The sequence below is a fragment of the Narcine bancroftii genome, chromosome 7 (assembly GCF_036971445.1).
Source record: "Narcine bancroftii isolate sNarBan1 chromosome 7, sNarBan1.hap1, whole genome shotgun sequence".
NCBI lineage: Eukaryota > Metazoa > Chordata > Chondrichthyes > Torpediniformes > Narcinidae > Narcine > Narcine bancroftii.
In genome coordinates, this window is record NC_091475.1 from 28,805,263 (window position 1) to 28,820,928 (window position 15,666).

The 15,666-nt window shown below is 39.3% G+C and overlaps 2 long non-coding RNA genes across 5 annotated transcripts in view; one reads left to right on the forward strand and one right to left on the reverse strand.

The window, feature by feature from the left end:
* The window catches only part of LOC138738663 (uncharacterized), a 104,033-nt gene that overhangs the window by 61,004 nt on the left and 27,363 nt on the right, over positions 1 to 15,666 (forward strand). The window contains exon 5 of one of the 4 annotated variants that reach the window (XR_011341663.1): positions 9,590 to 10,420. The exons of 2 other annotated variants lie outside the window; for them this stretch is intronic. This is a non-coding gene — a long non-coding RNA (uncharacterized lncRNA). Of the gene's footprint in view, positions 1 to 1,981; positions 5,042 to 9,589; positions 10,421 to 15,666 lie in introns of those variants that run through there. One more of the 4 variants, XR_011341660.1, reaches the window with a different exon arrangement.
* Positions 4,841 to 15,482, reverse strand: LOC138738664 (uncharacterized). The gene is made up of 3 exons (XR_011341664.1): positions 15,397 to 15,482; positions 15,092 to 15,200; positions 4,841 to 5,106 (listed from the first exon to the last, which is right to left on the reverse strand). It is a non-coding gene; the product is annotated as an uncharacterized lncRNA (long non-coding RNA).

Consider the following 15,666-nt stretch of genomic DNA (forward strand, 5'->3'; position numbering starts at 1 on the left):
TAGCTTGTATGTTGGTAAGTATATGGCATTTCAAAATCAATATTTACATTTTTTAAATTTTTCATTTAAAAACCCACAAGTCAAAATTAAACCTGCCTGTTTCCCTTGCCACACTTTCCTCTGAATTAGTTGGAGTTGTTGAACCTGTGCCTTGCCTAAACTGGCAGATTTCCCAGTGAAAGTATTGAAAACCAGCATTAAGTCTATGAGAAACCCAATATTGGAGTCCAGTTGGAATAACAGCAATAGTCAGCTCGACACTAGTTCCTCACTTGGCAGTTATGCAAATAAATCTCAACAGTTCAACATGCAATTATCAACTATTTAGGGGAAACAATTTCCTGCATTTAATCACAATATTAACAATGAAGAGGCGATGGATTTTGGAATTGTACTTCTCGTTTGTACTTTCAGAACATGTATATGGAGTTGCTTCAACTAATTTTATTTCCTAAAGTTTTCTTTACAAAGTAACAATTTTTTTCAATTATAGAAATTGATTTCTGTCACTAAGATGCCAGTTACCCAAACACCTTTTAGGAGGAAAAAATCTTTCATTTGCAGGATTTTCTTTCTTCTTTATGCTACATTTTTGTGCATGCAGGATCAATATTAGAAAGATAAAATAGTATGTAAACCTACCATAAATGCATATTATTCAGTCTTATGTTGGTTGAAGATTTGGATATTTTCTCAAAAAAACAAAAAAAAACTTTGTATTATACAATAACACCCCTGGTATCCGGTACCTACGGGGATTGGTAGATGTTGGTTGTGTTTTTTTTTCAGTTGCTTGAGACTTACTCTTGCAATGCCTTACACCTGCATTAACAGTTTTTAAAAAAAAAAAAAAAAAAAATTTAAAGCTTTCTATTTTCAGTCACATTCTTTGAAAACATTTAACCATTACTGCATCTGCAGGTTCCTCCCCCTCCATGGAGCTGCCCAAAAGACAAACAAAGCCATTGTAGATGATTAATCCCACCCCCCAAGTTAACAGATAAAACCTCAGGGCTGGTGACCCCTTACTAAACAGGGGATAACTTGAAGAGAGTCACCCCAATGGTGAGCGGCATCAACCAGCTTTTCATCCTGGGCGATCCCATTGCAGTTTCATGCCACTTTATTCAAATGGCTGCTAGGAGTAAAGCAGGACCAAAGTGATCCACTGGCTGAATATTTGCTCCCATATTTAACAAAGGTTTGCGATATTTTGGAGAACATTTATTTTCACAATTTTAAACTTTATTATTTTTTCCCCAGTTGCTGTATATTTAATTCTCACTACAGAAGAGCACATTTTAATAGATCAAAAATATAAGCAGCAGCTAAACGAGTCAATATTAAAATGAAAGCATTTGCTGTCATTTTTCATTTCATCATTTGACCTTGATAAATGACCACCATTTACAGATGATTCATGTAGTGTAACCAGGATGAGCAGTGATGGAGTGCAGTCAAACAGCTGCCTGCTTTAGTACCCAGATGAGTAATTCCTGTCACTCTTAAACTGAATTTTTGCCTTCCCAGTGGGAAAGTTTAATTTGTTATTTGGCCTTTCTAAAGGGAGCAGGGAGGTTGATTCCTCAGTGAATCACAAATTCCATGCATGAATCCATCTCTCATGACTTCACACCATTGGACTCCACCCTACCCTTTCTTTTAGTCTCCCCTCCCAGTTATCAGATCAGGAGTATACATCCCAATGGCCTTGTATGCTCTGCCCCAACCTAAAAGCACCATAGTCTATTATAATTATAATACACTCTTGGTGAAGATCTCTGCACACACAGACTTCCAAGTTGGGTCCTTGCTAACCTGCATGAATAATTGCTCTAAGTCATTAAGTAAATTGCCTGTCAAGTGTACGTGTATCTTTTATTTGGGCAAGTACATCTGAAATACAAGTTAAAACACCCAATGGTTTCTAAGTAATCAAAACAATTGCAAGTTAAAGTGACTATACCTCTTCTTTTGGCAGGATTCACGTGATGGCAGGAAACCTGAGAGTGCAGATGATGAGTTTAGGTGTCTATCGTTTGCTCAGTAGTCAGTGTAGATTCTGTCTACAGCCAGCAGCTACATCTGGCTACTGGGTCTCTGATGACATCATATTCCACTTCAGCTGCTTTTGTTATTTTAAGTGACTTCATATTCTGGGTCAGTCAGCTGGAAGATGAAGCCTTCAACTAACATTCAGCATGGCTACTAAATTGAAGCCCTGAGTACACAACCTCTGGGAATAGCAATAGAAACTTTCAAGTACAGTTCCACCCAGATTTGACCATCCATTGCATCTTATCAGCTTTAAAACTGAAAATAATATTTTTCGGGCACACTTATCTACTAGCTACTTCAGCTGTTTGTTTCTTTCTTTTTGAATGGGACTTGTTCTTGGTTCATCTTCTCTAGTTTTTCTCCAGAGTCATCTGTCTCATTTTGTTAAGTGTTGGAAAGCTGCTGGAGTTTGTGACATCACCATGTCTTGAAACATAAAGAAGACCATTTACAAAATCTAGTCACATTTTGATTTCCAGATCACTTGAAACATTTCAAATGTTTATCTTCTGAATATTCGATTTTTTTTTAAATTTTGAGATTTAGCAGCGTGGTATTAGGCCCTTCAGCCCAAATATAATCTTCTAACCTCATTTGGAATGTGGGAGGAAAGTATGTTGACACAAAGAAGTACAAACTCTTTTATAGACATCACTTGATTTGAACCAGTCACAGCCACTGCAATAGTATTGTGCTAACTGCTACACCAGAGTTTATATTTTACTGTTGTCTGGATAAGGATGCAGGTTCAAGTCATTTGCCTCGTAGATGGTTTTAATATCCAGGCAGCTTTATCCCCTCCCACATTATTCATACTTGGGCTTCAGGTACCGTTGTACAGGCAGAGTTCCTTACTCTTAGAATAGATGTTACAATGGTTGCCAATTAACATGTGCAAAAGTTTCAAAATAATTAAGAAGGCAGAAGTCCTGCCACTGAAAACCACCAAAAAACAGTTAACTAAATAGTAAAGTAAATCACAAAATTCTCTAGATATCATGGTTGAAGTTTTTTAAAAAAAAAAAATACCAAATGCTGGAGAAGGTCAGCATGGCAAACAGTGTCCTTTAGTGTATCTTGACCTGATCTTCTCCAGCATTTGGTGTTTTTTTAAACTAAAAGTTGCACATTGATCTGGTATGAATTTCCCAGTTTGTCCGTGCAATGTTCAGGTTTTTTTTTGTTTATTGACCATTTAATTAAGTTACTTCTGGACGTTCTACTTGGGGGGGGTCAAAGACTAATATCTGGAAGAATAGGCTTACTGACTTCTAGGAAATATAACAGGAGCCTGGGTATAGAATGATGGAAATGCAGTAGTTTTTCTTTATAAGGATAATCTTATAATCTCAGATTAACCATCTGATTTATTTTCTGTCTATTGAATACTTCTTTATATTAGCTATCCACAAACTTTCATGTAAGCCTATGTTTAAAGTTGCCTGTACTGTGCTTTTGGAAGCAATCCTCTATGGGCATTTGAAAGAAGAACAAGTCCATGATTTTTGAAATACATTGACATCAACTTTTTTTATATCACTCCAAGACTTCATCCCATTAGTGATTATAACATCACCACTAGAGATTATTTTGTCTTCAGAAATGATCACATGGTTGTAAATCCCAATACATTTCTCTCATTGTAAATAAGTGCAATGTAGGAACTCTCATTTGAAGGTATTGTTTGTCAAACATTATTGAGTACGGAAGCAGATTTGGTGAGCAAATAACGCTGTTAGAAGGGGCTGGACAAAATCCTTTTTGAAAACAATGTAATTTGATCCCAGGTTCAAGCCTGAACCTGGCATACAATGTAGAATTCTGTGTTATATTACCAACAGCTACATTGTCTGCTGGGTTTCAGGCCTCCTGGAAATAATATTAAGAAATGATCCACATAAGATTCGCAACATGGCTAATTGGAACAAATCATAGGCAGGTAGGCTTTGGTTTTCAAAGATCTGTTGCAAAATACGGACAACCAAGTCCCAGAGAAATGACTTCCAACTAGGATTAAATTAGAGACTGGCCAATCAATCCAGTCTGACAACTTCTGTGTGGGATCAAATCTTTGGAGATTATGCAGAAATGCAGCACAAAAAGTGAATACTTTCAGGTAATCTAGAAGCTAGGGTACAGAGGCTCCTGACTTCAAAACTATCAATTTAGAAAAAGCACTGTGGGAGCCAAGCTGCATTAATGTTTGCAAACTATTTGAACACATCTTATCAATAGCACAGAAGAGCAATCACCCAGACCTGTGCCAGGTCTTCTGGATAATCTATCTTCCCATTTCCTCCCCCTAAAATTGATAAATGATTAAAAATAATCCTCTAGATTTAAGTACTATTTCATGAATATAAACACAGAAAAAGATTTTAAAAACTGTCAGTAGTTATTAAATTTGATCATAAGCCATTTTCACCCTTAAAAATATTGGTATTATTTATGACTCCCTGCCAGCCACCAATGTGTTACCACTGATGGTGTGCAAGCAAAACCAGCACAGGCTCCAGTCTTGTCAATGGTTTCTTAAAAAAGACATATAATACTGTGTAACAAGTTAATTCAGTCCTACGAGTCAATGCTGGTAGAGCCAAAATAGTTGACTTTTCTTTTAATACACCATTAAAGCAGATTCCCAACAGGCTGTGTATATAGAATTTGGCCTGAAATGTACTTTGAATCACTGATTATATCCCTTTTATAATCAAATAAAAGCATAAAACAAACTTTCTTGCTTTTTGAATTACTTTAGAATATTCGATAAAATGTCAAATGAGATAATTACAGAGATAGTAGTGTATAAATGGAACAACATTTAAACAGCTCATGGATAGGAAAGGGTTCTGGGTCAAATGTGAGCATATAGTACCAGCTTAGATGAGCATGAACCAACCAATTTTCCGCTGCAACCGTGTCTGCCTGTCCCGCATCGGACTTGTCAGCCACAAACGAGCCTGCAGCTGATGTGGACTTTTTACCCCCTCCATAAATCTTCGTCCGCGAAGCCAAGCCAAAGATGAGCATGAATGAGTTGAGTAGGCTCTACAAGAACAAATGATAGAAATTATACAACATAGGCAGTTTATTTTACAATGAAGAGATTTTTAACTAAAGGAGATTTGGGGATTAGGCAGGAAAGTGAAGATGAGGCCAAGAATCAGATCTTCTAGCTTACTGAACTGCTGAGCAAAGGGTACGGTGCTCAGCTAAAAATAATTTCTTAAACTCTGGACTACTTTTGAACCCTTTTCTAATGGCCTGAAAAGTAAGTGTGGTTCTATTTTATGCTCAGAATTCACTCAAGTTACTTAGCCAGACTACTCCAACAGCAGCTCCAAAACTTGTCACCTCTTGCTACCAAAAAGAATAGTCAGCTGGAGGACCTTTCCAGGTCACCCACAGTCCAGCAAACCCAGGAAATACCATTAGACTAGCAGTTCAAGAATGCAACTTCTCCATAGCAATGAGCAATGAACATTCATTCTGCCAGCGATTATCATGACTTGTAAATAAGTTTTTAAAAATATCATTAAACGACCTAGGACACCAATTGATCACAAAGTGTAATGGTGGACAGAGTCTATCCACTTTCCGAAGCTGCCCTTGTTCCCCTCCAAACATGGTAGATGTTCATATGATGAATATTGGACAACCTGCAATACCTCCCAAGAGAGGAAAATAAATTTATTGCTGCTTATACATATCAGTTACCTGGTTGAGGGGGAGAGGACATTTCCCCTTCTTCCTGGGAAGGTGTTAATATGCAACTAATTATTTCTGGATGCGTATCACTGGTGGTCCATGGGTTTGTCATAGGCTGTTGGTGATGACAAATATTACTGGCAATAATAATCAATAGGTAAAACAAGGTTGTAAGTATGTTCAAAATAATTCCTAAATTATTCCCAATCAAATGAAAAGCCTGGTGGTTTGGACTCTACCCCTATTGAGGTCCATGGGTTTGTTATCAGTTGTCTATGGTAAATAAAGCAATACATAACATAAGATGGTCTGTGGATGAACAAAGGTCTGCAATTTTTGTCTCTCTCTTGGATTCAATGACATAATGGAACTATGATGAATATCATTTCCTCTAAAAAATTAAACTCCACCACTATGGAGCCCATTGCTGCAATCCATCAGCTTGTTGATTACAATGCACCATCTCATTTTCAAAATGTTGCTCTGCACATCTTAATTTGCTCACTGGATTGCAGATTTAAAATATCCTGTTTACCAATCACTCAGCGGCCTTGTTCTTCCCTTTACTCAGCCCCTCACACAACCAAGTAATCTCTACATCCTCACGACTTCTTCATCAACCAACTCAAGTCAGTGCGGAACAGTAACATCACCTCCTCATTGATTATCAACACGAGCATCCCAAGACTGCATGCTTGTCCCCCATTCTATTCCGTGTACACTCGGGATAGCATAGCCAAATTGATAACTTTGCTGATGACACCACTATTGGCCAAATAATAGAATATCAGGTTGGGTGGTGCCAGAACAACAATTTTGCTCTCAGTATCAGCAAGACCAAGAAGCGGTTTTGATTTTAGGAAGGAGAAATAGTGGGACAACAAACCTGTCTGCATTGACGGGATAGAGGTGGAGAGGGTTAGTACCATCAAGTTCCTATGAGCCTATATATTTGATGATCTGCCGAGGAAACAGTGAAGATGGTGCATCAATGCCTCCACTTTCGAGGAAGTCTGAGGAAATTTGCCATGTCATTGAAAACTCCAACAAACTTCTCCAGGTGCACTGTGATTGGTTGCATCACAGCCTGGTTTGTTAGTTCGAGTCCAAGATGCAGAAGGTAGCAAATAACCAGGTCAACCACTGGTTCTGAACTCCTAATCATTGAGGACATCATAAAGGCCCCATTTACTCTGGTCACAATCTCTTCTCATCTCACCATAGAAGCCTGTTGTCCAGTGCCTGGACTTCCAAATCATTTTCTTTCCAATGGCCATCAGGCTTTTGAGCCTCCCCCTTTGTTAATAGGGGAGGTTCAAGACCTCACAAAAAGGATTATCTCTACTATTGTAATGCCACTTCTATTTTGCACAATAGTAACTGAATATTGATCATCTACCTATTTTTATAATCTCATTTTAATTTAATGTACACGGTTTTCTTTCTATGAACTACCCATTTGGCTGCAGCAAACAAGAATATTGTACAGATACAGTTGATGACAAACATTATCACTTTTCCAATGCTGGCTTCCTGCACATATGCAAATGTAACCTCCCCAGCATCACCCTCTCCAATTTAAAAAAAAATCTCTTAAAGACCTACTTTAAAACTTTAAAGGGCCTTGGGAAAGTTTGCCATGTTAGAAATCCCATATACTGTTGTAATCCTTTTAAATTTCATTTCCTAATTGAATTTAATGTATTCTACATTACTAAAGAACTTGAGAATCTGATCCACTGAATTTGGGGTCTCAGGGTTAATGTTGGTCCTTTATGTGCAGGTTAGACTTTCTCTCCAAATAGCAATGCTCATCATGAAGGCAACCGTGAGGGTGGGTGGTCTTGGATGTTGGGGTCTTTACTGAATCCATCTGCAATATTCAGCATCTTTATTGCTTTGTGAATTGCACAGTAAACCCTCCCGTTGCCTGTGGTGAGTGTGCAAAGTGAAAAGCATAGAATTCAACTCTCCCTCGCCGTAAAAGGTCCTCTGTTATTTGTGATGGAGGCAGCAGAGGCCAAAGCAGATTGATTAGTTGTGGAAAGGCTCCAAAAGTCAGAATGGCCAAAGTGTGTCTATCACGGATGGTTATAGAGCTAAACACTGGAGAGAGAAAATTTGAAAATGGTGAATACATTCAAACTGAGATATTTAAGCTGGGAGTGGAAACACTTGGTTTAAATTAAGTTGATAGGTTGTGGTTAATGAAGCTGATAGATTTTTATAAACCTGCTGGAAGTTGTCCAGACAGTAGTGGACCAGACAGACATAGAAATGATTTGTCATCAATGGGACATTTCCAAAACTTTATGGGTCAGGATGGACTCCACAAGGTGCCTGGGCATAAATTATAATATTCAAAACATTCATTGTAAGCAGAATGACTGTAGCTCTCAGCAATAGTTCATTGGTAAAAACAACATATCTAACGTAGAACCAAGCCAGATGGATTAGGAATGTCATCCATTCTGAGCCTGATGATTTCATATTTAAATTCACTTTATAATGTCATTCCTCCCCCCCACCACTGGACCCAGCCCATTCTGATGGGATTAGGTTTTTTTTGCACCAGTGGCTTGCCTTACATACATTGTAATGAGATGCAGCATACCAGTTTTGACCTCAGGGGGTCACGATATGATAATAAAGGCTTGTCAGAGTTACCCCTCATGAAACGTGGTGTCAGAAGTGAAAGCTGAGCAAAAGAGTGGATTGTTTCCATGTTTTGAAAGTGTTATCGGGACTGTAAGATAGCCAGTGCTCGAGATGAGGACATGAGGCTCAGTGGAAGGACAGAGTTTCGTAAGTTTGAAATTAAATTGTGTATTTTGATGAGAAAAGTGGCCTGCTAAGGCCTGGCAGTGCTCCCAGGGATGAGTGGTGTTAGTGTAATGAGTAAGTAGCCACTGAAGCTTTTTTTAAACCCATGTGCGCTCACACTTGCAAGCATGGGAACCGGGTCGATTTCTTTTGTCAGACAAGTACACTAGTGCTATAGATAGTTGCAGATTTCAGTAGAGAAAGGAGTACTGATTGATATGGCGTTGGCACATTTTCCAGTACCATTACCCATGGAAATGAAAGGGGATTGGAGAGGGAATTGGAAATGTTTCCGGTCCCAGTATGAGAACTATAAAATAGCAACAGAGCTAGACAAGAAGCCAGATAACTTTACAGCAGGGGTCACCAACACGGTGGCCGTGAGCACTAGGTTATCCGCAGGGACCACATGAGTCAGCCGCGGGCCTGTTCTAAAAGTAGCACTAGTCACGAATGAGCTCCGTCTAAAATTTTATTTAATTGTGTGGCTATTCTTTTTGAATCACACTTGCATTGATGTAGATTTGAAAATGAAAATACAGTATAAAAAAAATTTAAAATAAAAATGTTTAATATACATGAACTCTGATCTAGTCTGGTTCAAAGGTCAGTATTGTGCACATGACAACCCTCAGCGTTTGCTGAATAAGCTAGCGGCCGCTGCGAAGATGACGAGCTAAATCCGGTTTCTGCTCCCAAAAACATGGCAGAAAAAAGAAAGAAAACTTATCATTTTCACAGTGAATGGGAGGAAGAGTTCTTTTTTACTACTGTGAAATAAAACTGTGTGTCTCCCATTTGCGGGGCCATGGCAAAGCGGCACAATGCGGAGAGACACTTCAGTGTCACAAAAGCTACCGCGCTAACTACCCACCGAGCAGCACACTATGGGCAGAAAAAGCCTACGACTTAAAAGCATGTTTGGGCAAACAGCAGTCTTTTTTCACGAGGCCAGTGAAAAACAATTGAAGCCTCATTCAGAGCTACACATTTTTTGCAGAGATTCACCACAGAAGAAGGCAGCATTTTCAGACAGGGAGGTTTTCAAAGAATCAATGATGATAATTGCAAACACTGTGTTTAAAAACAAGAAGGATGGAGCCAATGTCATATCCACTCTCTCCAATGTCCAACTGGAGGCAAGTACGACGGTTAGAAGAGTTTCGGCTATGTCCGGAAACTTGGTAATATATACAGCAGCTACAAAGGTTGCCAGCCTGTTTGGTTCAACCTATCTCTGTGAACCAGCCTTTTCTGACATGAACTTCATCAAGAACAAACAATGAACACATCTCACTGATGCACATCTGCAAGACTCACTCAGAGTTGCAGTGTCAGATTACAGTACCGTGGTGAGCAGCATGCAATGCCAGGCTTCCCACTCATAGACAAAAAAACAGATACCAGATGTTGTCAGTGGCAACATGGCAGTGCCATAAGCAAAGTTAAATTGTGTTGGAGTTGATAAGTTTTTATATTAAATTACCCATCTTTTAATGTTTATTTTTACTGACGCCAACAAATTCAAATATTGAAAAATTGTGACAAATGTGTTCGTAAAGTGTGACAGATACGATGATTTTGTTAAAAATGCTGTAGATTTGGTGACTAGTACAAAATGTGATGAGATTTATTTAAAAATCTGAAAGAGTTGATTTTTGTTAAATCTTACATAATTGATAACTTGTACAAACATGGTACATAGTTCATGATTTGTTAAAAATTGTTAGAGTTAGTGGCTCGTTAAAATGAGATATGATGATTTCCTATGAAATGTTGCAAAAGTGATCATTTGAAAATGAAACAGTTGCAGAGATTAATAGAAATAAAGTGTTGCATGTTGAATCATATCTGTTTCCTACCTTGTTAAATCATTGCTAATAATTATTGTGAGGAATCATTAACGTGATCAGTGTCTTCACATAGATGAATATCATTAATCATTAATAATAATATATAATTAAAGGTAAACCGTGCAACTTTGTTAGTTCAGAAGTGTGTACTAAACTGGTAGCCCTTCGTATTACTCAATACCCTTGAAGTAGCTCGCAGTTTCAAAAAGGTTGGTGACCCCTGCTTTAGAGTATCTCTCGTGGGGAAAGAGTGCTTCAGAGTCTACACTACACGAGATAACAACAAAGGAAAAGTGCAGAAATACTCAAGAAATTAAAGGAACATTTTGAACCTGCCACGAATGTCATACATGAGCGGTATACATTCAACCAGCATGAAAATAAAACCATAGATCAATATGTGACAGTAATGAGGAAACTGGCTGAGTCGTGCAAGTCTGGACCTCTGAAAGAAGATTTAATGAGAGACTGGATTGTGCCAGGCACAAAAGAGGCAGCAGTGAGAGCCCACTTATTGAGGGAGGATAAGCTTACACTGGAGAAAGAATCGACAAATGCATAAGTGCAGAAGTCACAAAAGAGCAGCTTATGAGCATAGAGGGTGGGGGTGAAAACCATCATGTGTGTAATCAATTTTTTTATATTATAATGATTGTAGTTACTGCATGTATGGAATATTAAATAAAAGATTAAAAAAGAGATAAAGGGCTCAGTGAGCAAGACAGAGATTGTTCATCCAGAGAATAATTAATGAAAACAAGAAGACCGCGAAGTATAGCGGGAGATAGCAGACCAAAGTCAGCTCGTCGCAGAAAGGAGACAAAGGACAGAATGTAAGTACGGTGGTGGACATCATCAGAAAGAGTGATAACCTTGTCCATTATGGGGTAAACTATGAAAAATGTGAAAAGAACAATCATTTTGCCAGAAAGTGCCTGTCTAAGAAGTCACAAGCAGTGAAGTTCTTGGTGCCAGAAGAGCAAATGGACAATGCCAGTGATGAATCATTATACACTGTGGAGTTTGTGAACAGGGTAAACATACAGGGCAGAAGTGGATTGTCCAAGCAGAGATGACAGCTGACAAATCTCACAATAAAGTGTCAGATAGATACAGGAGCCACTTGCAATGTTAAGAACTTTGCAGATATGTGTGAGGTAATGCAAAATGGAGATCCAGACTTGCAAACATCTAAGGTCAAGCTGATGCCATTTGGTGGAGAGCTGATACAATCTAGAGGACAACAGGATTTGTACGTACATTCCAATGGCACACAATGCAAAGTGAGATTCCACATGATGGATTCCAGTCACCCTACTTTGCTATCTACACAAACAAGTTAGCATCTTGGACTAGTCACATGCAATGTACCACAGCAAGTCAATGTAACAGAGGTGCAGAAAAGTCCTCTATCTCGAGATGAAATCCTATGAGATTACAAGGATGTATTCCCCAGACCTGGGTGTTTCCCTGTTCAATACCTACCTCAAAGAGTGCTAGGAGCTCTCAAGACCAGCCTGAAAGAGAAAATCAAAGAGCTTGAGGACAAGGGAGCGATACAGAAGGTCGTTACCACTGAATGGATCAGTAGTATGATTGTTGTGAGGAAACCTGGAAAACTTAGGCCTAGACCCTAAAGACTTCAATCAGGTACTGAGAAGGTCTCACTACCCAATGCCAACAATAGAAGAAATTCTACCCCAGCTTATCAAAGTGAAGGTGTTCACAGTCTTTGATGCTAAGGATAGATGTCAGCAGATAAAGTTGGACAAGAGCAATAGCTACTTCACTTTTTGGACACCATTTGGATGCTGCAGATGGTTATGCATGACATTTGGCATCTCCACTGCTCCTGAGGAGTATCAATGGACACAGCAGGAAGTAGTCCAGGAACTGTAAGGTGCTGAGGCTATAGTTGATGATCTCTTGGTGTATGGATGTGGAGATACACTGGATGAAGCCATTGCTGATCATGACAAAAATCTCATTGGACTACTAGAGAGAGCATGTCAGGTGAATCTGAAGCTGAACAAGAATATGATGCAGCTCAGGAAGACTGAAGTGAAGTACATAGGCCATTAACAGATGTATGAACACTTTTCAATCAATACTTGTTTGGCAAAGAGAAGATCACTGAGGAAACAGACCACAAACTGCTGCAAATCATCTTCATGAAACCTCTACTGGAAGCACCCAAAAGCCTGCAAAGGATGTTGCTAAAGTTACTGAAGTACAACCTGATGTGAAGTACAAACAAGGAAAGCTCATGTACACAGCAGACATGTTATCAAGGTCAGCTCTACCACTGAAGACAGCAGAAGAGGCACAAATTATGAGATCTTCGCCATGAGCCAGGACAGCAAAACAATGAGAGAAAAGGAGGAAATAAACCCAGCTTCGATGCTCAAGCCGACTGACAAGAGACTTCAGCAAAGGAAAGAAATGACTGAAAGAGATGAAACAATACAAGCACCCAAAAATGTGGTGGTGAGAGGTTGGCCAGATGCAGTCAACAACACACCAGTCACCATGCACGAATATTGCGCATACTTAAATGAGATTACAACCCGTGATGGCATACTCTATAAGGGTAAACAGATAAGAAGAGTGATGGTGCAATGTGTCAATGCAAGCCACCAAGGAATCGAGTCAAGTCTGAGGAAGGCTGGAGATGTCATATTCAGGCTCAACATGAATCATGAGATAAGAGATAATATCAGGCAGTGGTTGTAATGAATTTCAAGCCCAGCAAGCAAAGGAACCCCTCCAGACTCATGCAATTTCAGGCAGTCCATGGATGAGAGTAGGAACAGACCTATTCACACTGAAATAAAAAGACCAATTGATCACAGTTGATTACTACTCGGACTTCTGGGAATAGATCAGATGGAGTCAACTACAAGTGCAGACGTGATTGTGTGTCTCAAATCACATTTCAGCCGCTATGGTATCCGTCCGCAATTCACCAGTGAGGAGTTTCAGCGCTTCATGGATGAGTGGGAAATAGAACACACATCATCCCCTCATCACTCACAACCCAACAGCAAGGCAGTGTCAGCTGCGAAGATTGCCAAAACAATCATGAAGAAATGTGCTCAGTCAGGAACAGATGTGCACAAGGCAATCCTCGAATGGAGAAATACTCCTACAGAAGGAATGCACAGCAGTCCAGTACAGACATTAATGTCATGCCAAACATGGACAACATTACCAACAGCAAAAATACTCCTGAAACCAACATTGTGAAGGGAGTGCAGACGAAGAAGGGTGAGAAAAATAGAAAGACAAAATCACAGTATGACAGATCAACAAAGCAACTCCGAGAACTGAAAGTGGGAGAAGCTGTCAAGAGTGTGGGTCTTCACAGCTCATGGTAAAGGACATCCTACATGGTAGCTTGGGGTGTGTATGAAAAAGGTGTCGCCTCTGTCATATTTGGGAAAAGTCAATAGGAAACTATCATTGAAATTGAGAGCACATCAGATCAACATAGGAAACAGGCCCAAAGGACCTAGACAGAACAGATAGCCATGTGGATGGAAAAACACACAAATGGTGGAGAAACGTTGGTGATGTATTTTCACCTTCACTACATAAAGGCACTGTTTGACCTGCTGAGTTTCTCCAGCATTTGTGTGTTTTTTCACTTAACCACGGTGTCGACAGAATCCTGTGTTTTACTGCCATGTTGATGGAGGTGTGCATACAGACAACACCAACAACATCAGACGCAATTCCAGCAATAGTCCCTCCAACTGCCGCCGCACAGACTCAATGTGCACATTGCCGTCACTCCTCAACGTGATCAGGAAACACATCAGCAACAACCACAGGATGCAGCAAGGGACCAGCGAGCATCAACACCGCCACGGCCCGTTACCACACGCACGAGAACCATCAAAGCAATACTAGGATTTTGGAAAATTCTGAGAATTGACATTTTTCCATGGAGTTTCACCGTAAGAAAAGAACAACTAAACAGTGAAATTATTAGTTTTTTTATGGACTCTGGAAACTTAAAGACTGTTTAAAAAAATAATCATAATGCATGTTTATGTTCATATCTCAATGTATAACTAGGACAAGATGCAAGCCAATTAGCAAATCGCATTTGGTTTTGAAAAACACATGAAGAGGGGGATGTTGGCATTAGGCTTTTTTCACCGTAATGAGTTGCAGCGTACCAGCGTTGACCTCAGCGATCATGTTATGATCATAAAGGCCTGTCACGTGGTTACGCCTCACCCCTATTTGTGATTCTTCTTAACCTTCCTTTTTGCCTGAAATACATTTTCTTTCAACACCATCTTCCTGAATTCCTTTCTAAAACCCCTCCTCCTCCTTTAAGACCCTCCCTAAATGCCTCCATTGTGGCCATCTCGTCTCATCCTAATTTGCCTTCTTTTGCCCCAGTAGATTTTTATCTGGAGTTGTTGCAATAATCACCAATGCCCGTTGTAATAAATCCAATATCAATGTATTCACAGTCTTTAAATCAAAATTCAGTCATCAGCAGAATTGCAGCTCAGTCTCTAGTTAAAGCTCTGAACTTCTTTTTCCAGTTCTGTAGAATTATGATTGTGGGATATTCCAGCAATTCACACTCATTTAAGTTCAACAGTTGCAACAAGAGGCTTTTCCAGTGTTACCTTGATCTGAAGGAGCCAGCAGTTGGAAAGGGATCCTGCTGCCTGCTTCCAGTTTCCATTCACTGCCCTTTGACTCAAACACTCATTGCCTGTTGTCAATATTTGAAACCTGCAGTGGAAAATACTTAGCATGTCATTAAAACTCATTCTGAACCTCAAACTGAAGAAAATTGAGTCAATTGACTCAGTTTGGGGAGGAAGTGTAATTGTTTTCAAACGGAAACATGATTCAGGGACCATTACATTTTTTGCTTGTGAATCAGAGTTCTTGAGGAAGTCAGTTAAGTACCTCATAACATACTTACTGAGATTTATTGGTAGTAACTTCTTTTGATGCAAGTTGCTTCCAAACTGAAAAATTAATAAAGACATCCCTGGGAATATTCTGCTCTGGATTGGATTTCTGAATAGAGAATGACATTTTAAGAGCAGGATACAACACTATAATTATATCAAAAGACACATGAAGCCTCAGTGTATATGGGGCTATGTTTTTACACATTTCCAAGAGATCTCTAGGGGAATGTATCAGAAATTAGGTGAGGAGCTACATTTACTGATCACACCTCCCACGT